The sequence below is a fragment of the Struthio camelus genome, chromosome 17 (assembly GCF_040807025.1).
Source record: "Struthio camelus isolate bStrCam1 chromosome 17, bStrCam1.hap1, whole genome shotgun sequence".
In the NCBI taxonomy this organism is placed as follows: Eukaryota; Metazoa; Chordata; class Aves; order Struthioniformes; family Struthionidae; genus Struthio; species Struthio camelus.
The window spans coordinates 11,269,595-11,283,906 of NC_090958.1; the positions used below are offsets into that span (position 1 = coordinate 11,269,595).

General features: G+C 41.0%; 1 protein-coding gene across 29 annotated transcripts in view; it reads right to left on the minus strand.

Annotated features, from left to right (window-relative positions):
• ARVCF (ARVCF delta catenin family member) overlaps positions 1-14,312 on the minus strand; it is a 305,859-nt gene that overhangs the window by 128,551 nt on the left and 162,996 nt on the right. The gene's annotated exons all lie outside the window — the stretch shown is intronic.

Consider the following 14,312-nt stretch of genomic DNA (forward strand, 5'->3'; position numbering starts at 1 on the left):
CATTTCTAGGTCACCAATTGACTACTGCCTTTACTTTACAGTAAAGGTTTTCAGGAAAGTTATTTTTTCTTCTTTGCATCTTTGCTAACCAACCAATTTTCTAGGTTAAATAATCAATGGATGCGGTTGACTATAAGCAAATCATTCCTCGTTACTACATGCCTTGCCACGGCACTGGTCTTGCCATCTGCTGCGCTGGTGAGGCAAGCTTGTGCAACGGTATCTGCTGGCAGGCTGCAAGGCAGCTAGCCAAATAGCTGCTGGCCTAACAACATTATCATCCTTCTCTGCTAAAAATACCATATCCTTATCCCACAAAAAAAGGAGCAACTGCTCTCCAGTTGAGCCATTCAAATCACTCTACTGCCTTAACATGAAGGTATATCCCAAACTTTGGAACAAAATGCTTTTGCACTTGAAGTCAGCGGTTACATACAGAAACCTACCCAAATATTATCCCGTGTTGCTGTAGGAAAGCCAGACGCAAAATAGCAGTCAATCTGCTAGACTAACAGGCCAGCACCAGTTGTCTACAGCCAAGGGCCACTTTTTTTGGTTAAATTATTTATTTGTGAAGTCACCGTTTTATTTAGTGGCTCAACAACACAGATAAAACTTCTTTGACCTGATGCTAATTTGATGTAGGTGAAATAGTCACTAGGTAGTTCAAGTTTTACTGGCTTAATTTGTTTTAAGCTTAGAGTTTCTTTTCGCTTTGTTGGGCAACTTTTCAAAAGCACTTAAGTCATGCTGATGCCCAGTATCTCTTACAGCAGTGTTAGCAGATGTGCACCTGGAAAAAATACAATCCTTTACAGCACAAAAGAATCGCACAATGGCGAAGGTCGGAAGGGACCTCTGGAGAACATCTAGTCCAACCCCCCTGGCTCAAGCAGGGTCACCTAGAGCACACTGCACAGGATCGTGTTCAGGCTGGTTTTGAGTATCTCCAGAGAAGGAGACTCCACAACCTCTCCGGGCAACCTGTTCCAGTGCTCAGTCACCCTCACAGTAAAGAAGTTTCTCCTCATATTCAGATGGAATTTCCTGTGTTGAAAGGGTTATTTTGCTTGCAGCGAGCAACCAAAGAAACCTTACAGTAATGACAGATTTCACCTCCTATGCTGCATGGCCCAGAGAAGCATGGATGGGACAACTATAGTCCAAGATTTTGTCCACAGCTACCACGCCAGTAGGCTATCATGACTTATATGCCCCCGCAAACATACGGCTGATGCCCAACATCACTAGCGTAAGAATGGCTTGATCAAGTTACATCATGGAGCAGCTTCCGTACAAACACATCCAATAGCTAACCACTTACTAAAAGCCATAATCTTCTTTCGAGGCCTCCGACCCAGCAGGGGCCAGGCTCCTCAATATGGTAACGCACAAAACAGTACAGAGGACAATGATTTTAACATGGTTGACGCAAGAGGGTATTACAGTATGATTATCATACACACTTTGTCCGATAGTAACACAAACTATTTCCTGTCAAGAGAAGACAGTATTTCAGCAGCAAAGCAAGATTTCAGGAAAAAAAAGTTATGTATTTTTCAATTTCTAAACAGAAAGAACCACTTAGAGATTGTCTTAGAAACAAGGGTGGTTAATACCAGTTCCGTCAGCTATTTCACAGACCTTTTAAAAGATATTTTGTAATTTCAAGCCAAAGGATATCAGTCTGTCATGGAGAGGGAAAATGGGGCGGGGGGGGGGGGGGGGGGAAGGAGTTTAATTTCTCCTGATCACCCAAGTTCTCATCAAGTGAGCCCTTCAATTACCTCATAAAAGTGTGCAAAGTAGGCACAAAATAATTTAGGATGCATTTAGAATTTATTGACTTGGCCTGGTCGTACATTTGATAGCAAGTGGAAAAAATAAAATTAAAGCTGGTCAGTGGCTTACTTTTAAATGGAGCTTAAAAAACTCAAAAACCATAAGACCCCGAGCTCTTTTTGGAAAATATACCACAAAACATCCCCAAATTAGCCATATTTACCCTAAAAGAGGTTCTTAAACAAGAAATGGGATCCAAACCATTACTGATGTCAGTATTTTGTGACCAAACTATAGCCCTGTTACATGACATCGTACAACAGCTTGAAAACTACACTTACAGGGAACATCACACTGATTTTCATTTGATACAGCACAGAAGAGATGGTAGACAACAAAATACCAGGTTCACCAGTGACTCTCTCACTGTCCCCGTGGCAAGGCCAATGGCAAAGCCTCCCTCTCACGATGCAGCCTGGAGAGCTGGTAATGTTTTTAGACACATGGTGCAATATCCACGTTGGAAGAGTAGCCCAAAGGAACATACTTGGGCTTGGCCTATCCCGAGTTAAATTCTGCCACGGCTAAACTGCTCCAGCACTCCAAACTGGCCAACTTAAAAGGTCTATCTCTATATACATTATACATACCCTGGTCAGCTGTAGGGCGGAGATGCTTGTGTTGGTACCCTGCACTTGCCAGTTTTACATCACTTGTGCAATGTTTTGAGCTTTCTGATGCAGGAATAAGGAGCTCCTGAGCCAGATTTGACCAGTCCTGGAAGCCTTTACCCAGCCCTCCTGCCCAGCCCCAGACACCAGAAGCAGAGATGGGACAGAGCTCCAGGCCTCGTGACTTGCCCATTCCTCCTACGAACTAACGTGGCCAGGGGAAGTTTCACTTACAGGAGGTGAGGCGCTCAAAATTACCAGCTGAAAGTTAAGTATTTTAAGTACCTACAATATCAGTAGTTTGACTGTCTTGTTTATTTATTATCTCCCTCTTGAATAAAGTCCCAATATTTTGTTTGGGGATGGGGAGATTTAAGCCAAGAAAACTCAGTTTAAAGCACAGATGTATGGTCCTTGGCTTTCTAGTATGCAACAGTTCATCCTTTCCTCAATTCCGGCCAGCCTTCCCCCATCACTCCACCAGGATGCAGGCAACTTTCCCATAATTACTTTTGCAATATGAGCGCTTTGCATGGTAAGGGATCTTGCAATTTACTGCAACTGAAAGGTTACCCACCCTTCTTGGGCATATTCAACACTCGCTTATTTGTAACCTTCGTGGTTCTACAGAAGAGCTTGAAGAACAAAAAATAAGATCTCTCAGGGCTCAAGAGCAGAAAATACGTAAAGAGACATGAGATGCTTGAATTTCTTTGTTCTGATTTAAGTCTTAGACCATTTAGGTCAACTTTTCTTTTGAACCTGGGTCATTTCCAAGCTCCTGGATCATCAACACTGGACATTAAAGAATATATCAAGGAGATTCCAACCTGGAAAGGAGGGACAGGCAGAAGAAAACACAGACTTACTTTTTATTTATTCATCCAGCTTATGTCTGGAATAAGTCCTCTAAATATAACTGTTTCAAGAGGACCAAATGAAAACACTTTTTTTTTTTAATTTAGTTTCAAATAGACTTATGAGAAAGGGGAGGGGGAACAAGCCTTGTGCTGCAACGGGAAGCTTTTTGCCTTACAGCTAGAGAGAAAGCAATCAAGCCATTTACAAAAAATAAACACAGAGGAGTATAAAAATAGCCAAAAGCTCTTGAAAATGATGAAGCATGATGTTTCCTTGCACTCTACCTCTTGATTAAGGAAGAGGTTTGGGATGCTTCAAAGTGTACAAGATTATATTGAAAAAGTTGCCACCTCAGCATTCATCACAGGAATAGCAGAGCCTGCTGGGGTTCAGTGCCAGAACATGTCAACCTCAAAGTCCTGTCCCCAGGAGATTATCTCTGCAACCTCCTATTCAGTCCTGTTTAAACACACTATAGTACCCAGCCTACCTGCTAATTCAACTCTCCAGTCAAAATAGGCAACAGAAGCAAATAGACCATTTATATCCAGTTCTCGATTTTAACCCTACAACCACCAATTTATACACAGAAATATTCACACATTCAACCACAGTGGCCTCTGAAGCACAAGGCTCAGTAACCTATTACGGTCAGCATGAGCCTAGATACACAGATTGAAGTAGAGCCCGTATCCAAGTATATGCTGCCACCATTCAGCAGTTGCCTTATTTTATAACCCAGTAGTCTCGGGGACCTTTTTCTACCTGAACACACGAAATCCACTCCTCAATGAGCAACCCTAACGGAACTTAAAGCTAAACGTTTGTAAGATGTAGTGCTCAAAAACATGCTCCAAACCAGTACACAACCTACAAGAGAAGACCATGATGTTTCAAGGCATGCAGTAAGAGTCTTTAACTGATCACTACACTAGTTTTTCAACTGAGCCAAAACTGAAAAGCTGATTTATTAAATCTCTCTCAACAGGCTGGATACAACCACACACCATGAAATGCTGCACCTCAGCAGCAAGATAAATAGCATTTAGAGAATTCTTACTCATTTAAAGTAAAAGTATATTTAAAAATGATGGGCCATTTTTCCAAAAGGCATACATCAGTAGCCACTAAAATATCTTTACTTCTTGAGCTGATAATCGTCAGGGAACCCCAGAAGTGACAACAGCAGTTCTTGGAGAAGTTCTTGCAACACTGGTGGCTCACATAGGAGAGTATCTCCTAAGTTTTTAGCAGGAAAAAAAAAAAGAAAAAAAGAAAAAAAAAAAAAAAAAGAAAGACGTGACCACAAGAGAGCACAGCTAGATAGAAGCACTGTGTGGATGGAGAGATCAGTTCACAACTGCCCACAGTGCTGCAGCCACAATCCCTAGTATTCTCCGAGGAGAGATCTGCTCAACAGAAACAACTTGCAAGCATAAACTGCGCATAGTGCAGGAGGGAAGGCACCCTTCCAGAGTAGGCAAATCCAAAGGGAGAGGAAAAATGTATTTCAAAAGAGAAATTCAGATGGTTCAAAGACAGGGCAGATGAACATTTTTACAAACGACAGAGCTTTTAGCTCTGGTTGATTTATTAAATGGGTCGTCCTCTTTTTACTATCACTTCAGGCAACAGTTGAATTATTCACTGAGCTCTAGTTGACTATGTTTTCTAAAACACTTGGGCTACCTCCAGGGGAGGAAGACAGAAGGTGAGGGGGAATAAAAATATCTTTAAAAGTTAAGGAAGTTAAGAGAAATGGGCTCCATTGTTTACAAGAAGTTTCAGAAGCAGGGAGAGAGGGTCAGTAATTCTATAAGCTTTCTATTACGGAAAGACGTATCATGTGGGCACAGCCATGAACTGGAGATGTGCTGCTCTGCTAAAAAGTTGGCAAAAGGAAGAGAACTTGACCTCTTTAGTACTAGTACAACAGTGATAATCCTTCTGCTGCTCCTAACAAATAGGATGCGTGGCTTCAGCCTTGACGATATCTACACATGGTTTTTGGAAATAAATACAGTTTATCCCTGAAAGTATCTCATCCTTTACAGAACTGTTGGAAGGATTTCTCCTACAAGCCATTGGAGCCACAAGCTGTTTTTTTGACAGCCCTTTGGAGCCTAGAAAATGAAGTTTTTTGCGAGCCCAAAACTTTGTGACCTGTACTGAGCTGCAAGAACAAGGCTAGAGTCAGGTCTTTAAGTGAGGTAAACACCAAACAAGGAGGCTAATGAAAATAATGTTTCCCTGAATACAGTCTCACTTCTGATGGAACACCAATTCCAGGACTCAACTTCATTTTTGCTTTAATAGTGACATTCAGACTGGCATTTAAATTCATGAAAACACTATGTGTCGTCACTCATGTCATCAGTTGGTTAGTTTCCAGGTTTGAGCAGAAGTAGTGCTTGGTCATAAAGTAACAGAACAGGTCTTACAAAGCTCCTCCTAACCTAGCAAAGATACATTTCCTCCAAAATAAAAAAATAAAATAAATGTTAAAAAGGCTAGCTGGAAGACAGCCTGCTGACAGCAGGGAATCCTATCATTTGTGCCTACTCAGGAAAACACAGGAATCAATCAGCATGTCAAGAGAATGGAAAATTAACCAAATTAAGCCACACACAAAAATTAACGTTAACAGAAACTGAAAGGCCTGGCAGCAACTTGCTGAAGCCAAAAAACACACATAATTCTTCACTATGCTAAAAAAGCCTATCCATAATTTACTCCCTTAATGATGCATTATACTACTGCTCCCAAACAGCAGTGCCCTTGCAAACCAGACACACATACTTCAAAATAAAACTTCAGTTATTTATGGCCTATTTTCTCTTTAAACATTACATTAAATTTATAGCCATGTATCTGTAGAGAGAAAATTGGAACATTTTCCAGTGTTACAGGATGTGAGTAAGTTACAGAATTCCACATACACCCACTAATTCTCAAACAGAAAGATAAAAACTAGAATGCAACACTGTCAGCTAATAAGCACTCTGGACCTTTTATAAGTATTTAGTGTTTTCTTTTTAGCATCTATGGGAGTCTACTATACACAAAGATCCCTCCAGACTTCTCCCAATTCTCAGTACTGCTGCCCCTAAAATGGTCATTTATACTTATATTTTATGCCTCTTAAGGAGGCATAAAATGCTAGACCTGACTGGATAAATACTGATACTCACCCTGCTGAGTTGTAAACAGATGTAAGGCAACAGCAAATCAGAGCTGAAGCACAGTATCTGAGCGCCACACAAAGAACAAGAACAAGAACTCCCCAAGTAGCCTAAACGTACTCCTAAGGATTTGCCTGTACACCACCAGGCTTCTGGATGAGGAATGTTTTCCTCCATGAATTTTCTTCTATACTAGTCTATTTGCATGAAGCATCTTGAGCCTGCTCAAAAATAGACAAGGTTGAGATGTCTGTCACTTACCTTCTTTGGCTTGGTTTATCACTTAGCAGAGTTAGTCTACAAAGAACCAAGGACAGCATTTTCTTGCCATCTCAAAGAAAAATTTAACCCAGGAATTCAAGAGTCACATGAGGCTACCTCTCCACTTTGAAGTTCACTTTACATATAGAAGTTAGAGGCATATGGAAGTGATGTAGCAAAAAAAGATGATCATCTTGATGAAAGAGAAAGCTTTTCAGCTTTCTTTTAAATTCATCCAGTCTTTCTGGGAATCATGAACCTATACCTTTAGTCTCACACTAAGTATCTGAGTTACACAGAGTCCGCAAATATCTGTAATGCCATAGAACTGTATCAAAGAGTAAATGACAGAAATAAACATTTTTTAAAGAGCATATAAAAGCTGTAAATGATGTCAGCAAAACTGAAGTCAGAGACCATTAGCAGGGGCTCAGACCTTTAATTTTAAAAGCATCCAATAGCCCTATCAAGCACCACGGACTTCATGCAATGCAACACTGACTCCATCCATAGGATTCTGTCGTATCACGAGACACTATTAAAAGTGCCATTGCCTAAATCACAATGAAACACATACCAGTGCTTCCAAATTAAAGCATGACACAGACACAACAGGTGGATTCTTGAGAAACAGTGATATCCTGTGGTTTACTAGGCATCAGCTGAAGTCTCTTCTACCTAAGGATATGTTGAAGGATACTTCTAGAAGTTATGAGTAAAAGAAACACCTTGCAAGCCACCTTCAAATCAAACATCTCACAGGACACAGCCAAAACAACCTTCCTACAAGCAAACAAGATAGAAATTGTGAAATGAGGGAGAGGAAGAGAGAGAAAAAGAATATGCCAAGAGCCATCAGCTTTTCTGTATCAATCATGCCAAACGCTCTGTAATAATATGCACACCTCAGAGACTGGTTATCAAATCGCATTTCTTTGCTCTCAGGTTAGATGGAGAAGTAATGGTTTATAGTCACTGGATTTATCTCCCACTTCCTCTCCCCATGAAGCATTCCCATTTCTTTCCATTTTTTCTTGCACCAAAATATCTCACACCAGCTGCTGCATTGTCTCAGCAACCTGATGTGCTTCCTGATGCTATACCCTATATGGTCTTTAACATACAACAGATAAAGACCCTTTTTCAGACGTCTTTTCATCTTATTACTGCTTGTGTCTGATCATTACCTTATTAAAAGTTCTTTCTAGCTTTTTCTTTGGGAGCCATTTATCTCTTGTGTAGATGCAGGCTGTCCATTCCAGCAAATCTAGGCTTTCTCCTTATTGCATTAAAATTGAAGAAATAGCACTAATGCAGGCATTTAAAAAATGTATTTTAGTTTGTGTGCGTTTTGAGATAACTATCAATGCAGTGCAAGACTTGCTCATTAGCGAGTTCAAAAGAATGCTTTGATAGCCTTTATGTTTAAAAAAAAAAAGCTTCAAGTTTCTGAATCACCTACGTAAAACAATCAAAGCCGCCTCTTTTTACTTTTTTCCCCCCTCCACTAAGAACATAGTCTTTTTGTTGTATTCCAGTAAAGCTGCTTCACTCTAAGCCTGCATAACGCACAATGCCAATTTTCAGGCTCTGGTGTCATTGGGAAGTTCTCACTTGAGTAACTTCCATTCAGTCCTCGCCAAGAGCTTTAGAATACGTATGAAGCTCACATTCCATTACGCCAAGACCAGCACCCTAACTAATCAATTTCAAACAATCGGTGAAGTTTATAGCGTAGCCCCAAAATTCAGTACTGCAGGCACATTGCCAAACTAATCTGGAATACCATCGCAGAAAAAATTATTCACAAAAGTCATCTTCAAGTTCCTTTTTTAAAAATAAAGGACAAAAATTTTGACAGAAATGATTCAATAAACAGCAAAAGGGGCTCAAATAAAGTAAGCAAAGCCTTTTTCTGCACCAAGCTGAGAGCATTGGATGAACATTCCCACCTTCCCTTCCTTCCCCCCCGCCCCCCCCCTTAAAGAACCCTCACTGGTTAACAAATCCACTTTTAGGAGAGACTTACAGCTGAGTATTAGCTCTTTAACTCCTTATTAGCTCCTACTAGGTATGGAGAGAGTAGCAATATAAGCTTGAGATACACCAATCACTGTAACTTCAGAAGATTTTCAAAGAGTTTCTACTCAAATAAGCCTACCTTTCTCAAAGACTTGCAGAAACATCACTCCCTCACACAGCCTTGAGACAGCCCCGCAGAAAAGTGTCTTGCATTACTCACTCAAACTATGGAGCCTCAGCAGATTACTCACTTTCACAAGGAGCAGCTATCAGATTTCTAGTGTCTGCTCACTTTAATGAGGAGTTTAGGGGTAAGAACCTATTCAAGTTAAGTAACTTTACCATCAATTCCCTCTACTGATCCAGTTCTCTCACCAGGTCATAATCAGTCACATTTTCTCCTTATGGTCAGCAGAGGAGGAAGGCTGAGACCCATGAAAGACCCTGACATGGTAACTGCGCTGCAGGCAGAAGTTGTCCCAATCAATCTGGGAACAAACAGAGGAAGTTGAGTTGTTAAGGAGGTTTTGCGTGCAAAGAGGAAATATCAGGATTTGGTTGTAACCTTAGCTTTTGTACCTGAAATTTCTGCAGCATTCCTGGTTCTGCCTACTCTTTCAAAATACACTTTTCGAGTAACCAGCACTCCAAGCTGTTAGGGGACCTAACACTGCTACCTCCAATTGTGCAACCAAAACTGTGTCTGTTAGCACTCCGATGAACATACCAAACAAACTAACAGAAACTGAGAGGGCCGAGTATCATGGTACAGAGCAGCTGTAACAAGTACAATGCTACCACTGCATCTGAGGAGGGGTAAAACCCACATCCCTCCCCAGGGGCATAGTCAATTACTGACTCATGTAATTAAGATAAAGGTGCACACAAGAAAAAGGTACCTGCAACTTTAATGTTGTTGACATTATCAACAATTCAATCAACAATTCATGCAGCAATATATGTAGACTATATTATGCCTTATTCATATTCAAATGAGAAGTTCCAAACAGAAAACAACAGGCTGCTGCCCTGACTGCTGCTGCTGGACAGCATCTTCAATAAGCTACTTTAAACCAACGCACAGGAACAGACCGTCAAAACAATCTAAGCTCTCATCAGATTCAAATGTTAAAATAGCAGCTAACAAAAAAGATCTGCTCTAGAAGAGTTTCATACAAGAGCAGTGTGCCACCTGCCTGGGAGAAACTGTGAAACTTCCTTTTTAAGCCAGCCTAACTTCCAGCTTTTAGGTTTGTTCCCTTGCCCAACCTCCCACCAAGTCTACAGCATTTTGGATGTTTACCAACGCAATTAGCGGCAGCGGCCCAGACTCATCCTCTCCTCACTCCTGTAAGGAATTAGGATGCCTTCCTATGCCCAAGGAGGAAGCAGCAAGGAAAGCTAGAAATGAAATCCAGAAGAGACAGGAGAGAGATACAGCAACGCTTACAAGGAAGGCCTGAGACTCAGCTCATGCAAGGCCATCTGGGGGAAGAAGTAGTCTGGATAGAAGAGATGAAGGAGGAGCAGAATAAAGGATGGTGGCCAAAGCACAGAGGAGAAAGGACTCCAAGGGGAACCAGGGAAGACAGAGATGGCAGAGGATGACTGGAGAATTTTCTTTTGGAATCTGCCAGGGAGAGATAGAATTGGAGAAGCAGGTAGGAGGGCTTGCTTTACACAAGCATCACACATCTATCTACAAGTTTTTCTCATGTTTTTTTCTTTTTTTTTTTTTTTTTTTTTTTTTTACTACCCAACAGAGACAGGTCAAACTTCAGTTCCAGGCAAGTGTAAGAACTCCTTACATCTGTGCTTTGTAGGCAATGCTTACTACATATGTTTCACTTGTCATGTCTCACCACCTAGTGAATACTTGGGGATAAGCATCTGGAAGCTTCACTATTGTTGGCAACACAGATGCCGATAAAGGTCCAATCTTCAGCCCTAGAGCCATGCTTCCTGGCACACTGCCTGTGTTAATCTAAACCCACATAGAGCACGTATTATCTGCTTTGCCAAAATGCTCAGAGACATTCAATCTGCCCAAGGATTGTCCTTTATTCATTTGCCTCCCTACAGGGGAGGGAACAGAAATAAGCTGAGTCTCAGGCTTCCTAATCATTATAAGGGAAAAAACCAAACAACTCCTATAGCTCCTTCTCCTCTCAGCTCTGTGAAGACTCTGCCCAGCTTCCAGAAAGATTCCAGCGGCAGCAAATACTCCGAACCCTTAGAGATAAAATGACAAAGGAGGGGAAGGGACCTCTCCTGGTTCAGTTCCCTGAATGGGGAAGACATAGATGAGATGCCCAAATATACCTTTTCTCTTTATATTTCTACTTTCTTATGTTTTTCAAGAACTCTAGAATGTTATTTAGAATTCAAATTGGCAGATTCAGTACCTGTATCATCTCAGACTTTGCACGTAAGTCTTCAATATAACGTCCCTCATTGGGAAAGAGAGCATGCTTTGGTTATTTCATCCCAAGCTTCAAAAAATAATTTTCCTGATATTCTCTTCTCGTAATGGTAGTCAACACACACAGTATGCCAAATCAGTTCTTCAGAGCTATGCTAAGACACTTTTCTGGGGGAGGGTTCCCCAAGATGAGAGCTAGTACCAAACCCTTCTTAAGCTCAACAATAGGTTTCCACAGTTGTACTCACTCTCTCTCTTTATGGACTGTTAACTTAATTTTTCAGTCTAATAAAAATGAGAGACAACAGGAAAGGTGAAGAGAGAGGGAAAACACAGCCCAAGATCCTTTCTTTTAGGTACTTTAGCTAGAAAAATAAATAGAAACAAGGAGCCTTATGGCACAGGAGGTTCTAATGTTCTTTGTAGACCTTCCAAGCATAGAAGAGAAAAGAAAAACAAAGACATTAATCTAGGCAGTAACAATGCCAGTGACCACATTCCAAAAACCACAGTACAGTTAAGGTACCTTACCGTTACATCAACACGCACACTACATGCTCTTCATGTCACATGAGAAAAGTGAAGCTGGAATTATTCAAAACCACTGGAATGGAAAGCTCACATCAGTTCCAGGAAGAAACAAAAAAAAGCCCAACATTTCTCCACTTGATCAGCATCTGTCACATTTAAAGGAGACAAAATGCTTTCCATTCCCTTAAACTCTGGAAATTTCACAGGGAGCATTTCCCCAACAATGATCTTCCTACACTTGGCTAAGTAATTTGTTGCCTTTCCAAATGCCTCTGGAAACATCAGCAGGATCCGCATACCACAATTAAAAGCTGGCGTGTATTCAACCATACTGCTGAACTACCAAATGTTTGCTCTCCGATTACTATACAACAACTCCCTCTACAAAAACGCTCCTCCAGCACTGCATTCACCAATTGGCAGAGATGGAAGTTTGCAATAGTTGCAAGCAAATGTCTCACTTTCTGAACCAAAACACTGGAGTTTTTCTAGACAGGCTGCAATCAATTTAGCCCTCTTATTCACAAGGGCTTTTTTAATCGTGCCTTCAAGGCACTCTATTCCCAACCACAGAGGTACCACCGCTCTGACTCCAACTATCAGAAGCTGAGTAAGAGTAGCTGCTAAGTACTTAATTTACATCTTTATGAGGCAAGTGCCTCTGGTCATCTCCTGCACTCACACCTACTAGATCAGACATTATCATTAACTCTGGCCTTGTCTTCAATAAAAGCCACAGCTACCTAATTCTGCATTTTTGTACTAAGGAGAGAGGGGTCAGAATGATACGCAAAAATTGCATCCAACAAGTGTATCAGGCATGGCAAAACAACGATATGCAAGTATGCTTAGTCTTCTCCACGCTATGCTCCAAGAACCCCTGTTTGACCTTGCAGTTTGATGTTCATATGCAATGCCTATTCTGCATAGAGCACAGAGTAAGATGCTGGAAGAGGCAAAGGTGAGGGGAGAGTAGTCAACTATTTCTAGCTATTAAGCTACTCAAGCAGTGTAATGGACTTGACATAGACACAGCACCCACTGCAGCAGAAGAAACGTGTCTTCCATTTTCTGGCTGTTACAGAACTCTGTATTTTACCATTATTACAATTCCAGGTTATTTCAAAAGATCTTGCTGTTATTCCCTTCCATGTTCCACAGTGATCTCTAAATATAAAAACGCTAATGACAAGAGATCACATCTTGCCTCTGTAAGCTTAGAGCAGTTCTGATCCAATTTTAGCTTTGGTTAATTTAATTGAGACATTTCTGAGTTAAGGTTTTCCAATTTGAACTCATAGTGACCCTGCAGCTAAAGTACCAATGCCAACCTGACAGGTCCTATACTTCAGTGAGAATCCATTAAAGCCCACTGTGGAGATGGGCCTTGAAATAACCATCTGTTGAGAACAAAGTGGCCTTGACACGACAGATGTCCAAAATCATTAAAGATGCACTGAAAAATGTGACTCGGGAACTTTTTGGTTAACACAACCACCACCATCTTCTCATTCAAAAAGTCTACCAGATATGCTATCAGATAGGTACAACGCAACGTTTTATTCTATGACAAAGATACATGTCACTGTGCATCTTCTATGAGAACAAAACATGGAATTCGGCCTTAAAGAAAATACCACTATCACCTATGTAAACCAAACTCCTAATGCCAGTGGTGCTATTTCAGAGTTGAAAACACAAGACTGATCTCTTCTCAATTCTTACTTTCACCAATAACAAAGTAGGACTTAGCTGAGTTTTCTGTCTTCATTTCCAATTATACTTCACAACTCTGTGCTCTAGTAGTCAATCCAGAGCTATTACCACTCTCTATAGCAGTATGTAAGACATTGCTTTACCTTGGAGGGGGGAGAAAAATCCTCATATAGGCACTTGCTGGTTAACTAAATTCAAGAAAAAACTCCTCCTCCTTAGACTTTAAGGCCCTGGTGACATCCACATTCACAGAAGCTCCTCAATAATTAAACTAACTGATAAAGAGCAAAGCAGAAACCCTATTAAGTATGCAGTTTTATTTTCTTTGCAATGCAGATGAAAGGAGGTGAAATATCAGGATATATGCATTTTGCATTTTCACTCATTCATGACTACTTTCAGGAAGCCCAAAACAGCAGCGTTCAAACTATTTCCAACTCTGCCGGACTAGAAAGAAATTTCACAGTCCCACAAGAAACGATAACTAAAGTATACCACCTACTGTTTTCTTGAGCTACTAATTCAGTCTTCCAACCTTTCTGCTCTTCCAAACATCCACACATAGTTAACGAGGTTTCATATGCTCCTGAGTAAATTGCCCTTAATTCCATTCATAGCATTGGTGAGAAAGAGCAGCAACGTCAGCGTATTTAGCCTCACGGAGAGAGGTGCCTAGGGATGCACGAGACACAACGAGACACAAGCAGCTCTGAAGGGTAACGAGTCATTCATTCCTCTTTCAGCCACAGCAAGGCTTCAGGAGCCTCAGAAAGGACCCACGAATTAGCCCCTGGAGGGACATGTTTCTTTCTGCCAACTATAAAACCACTCAAGGCTTCCAGACAGACACTAAACACCACCTGT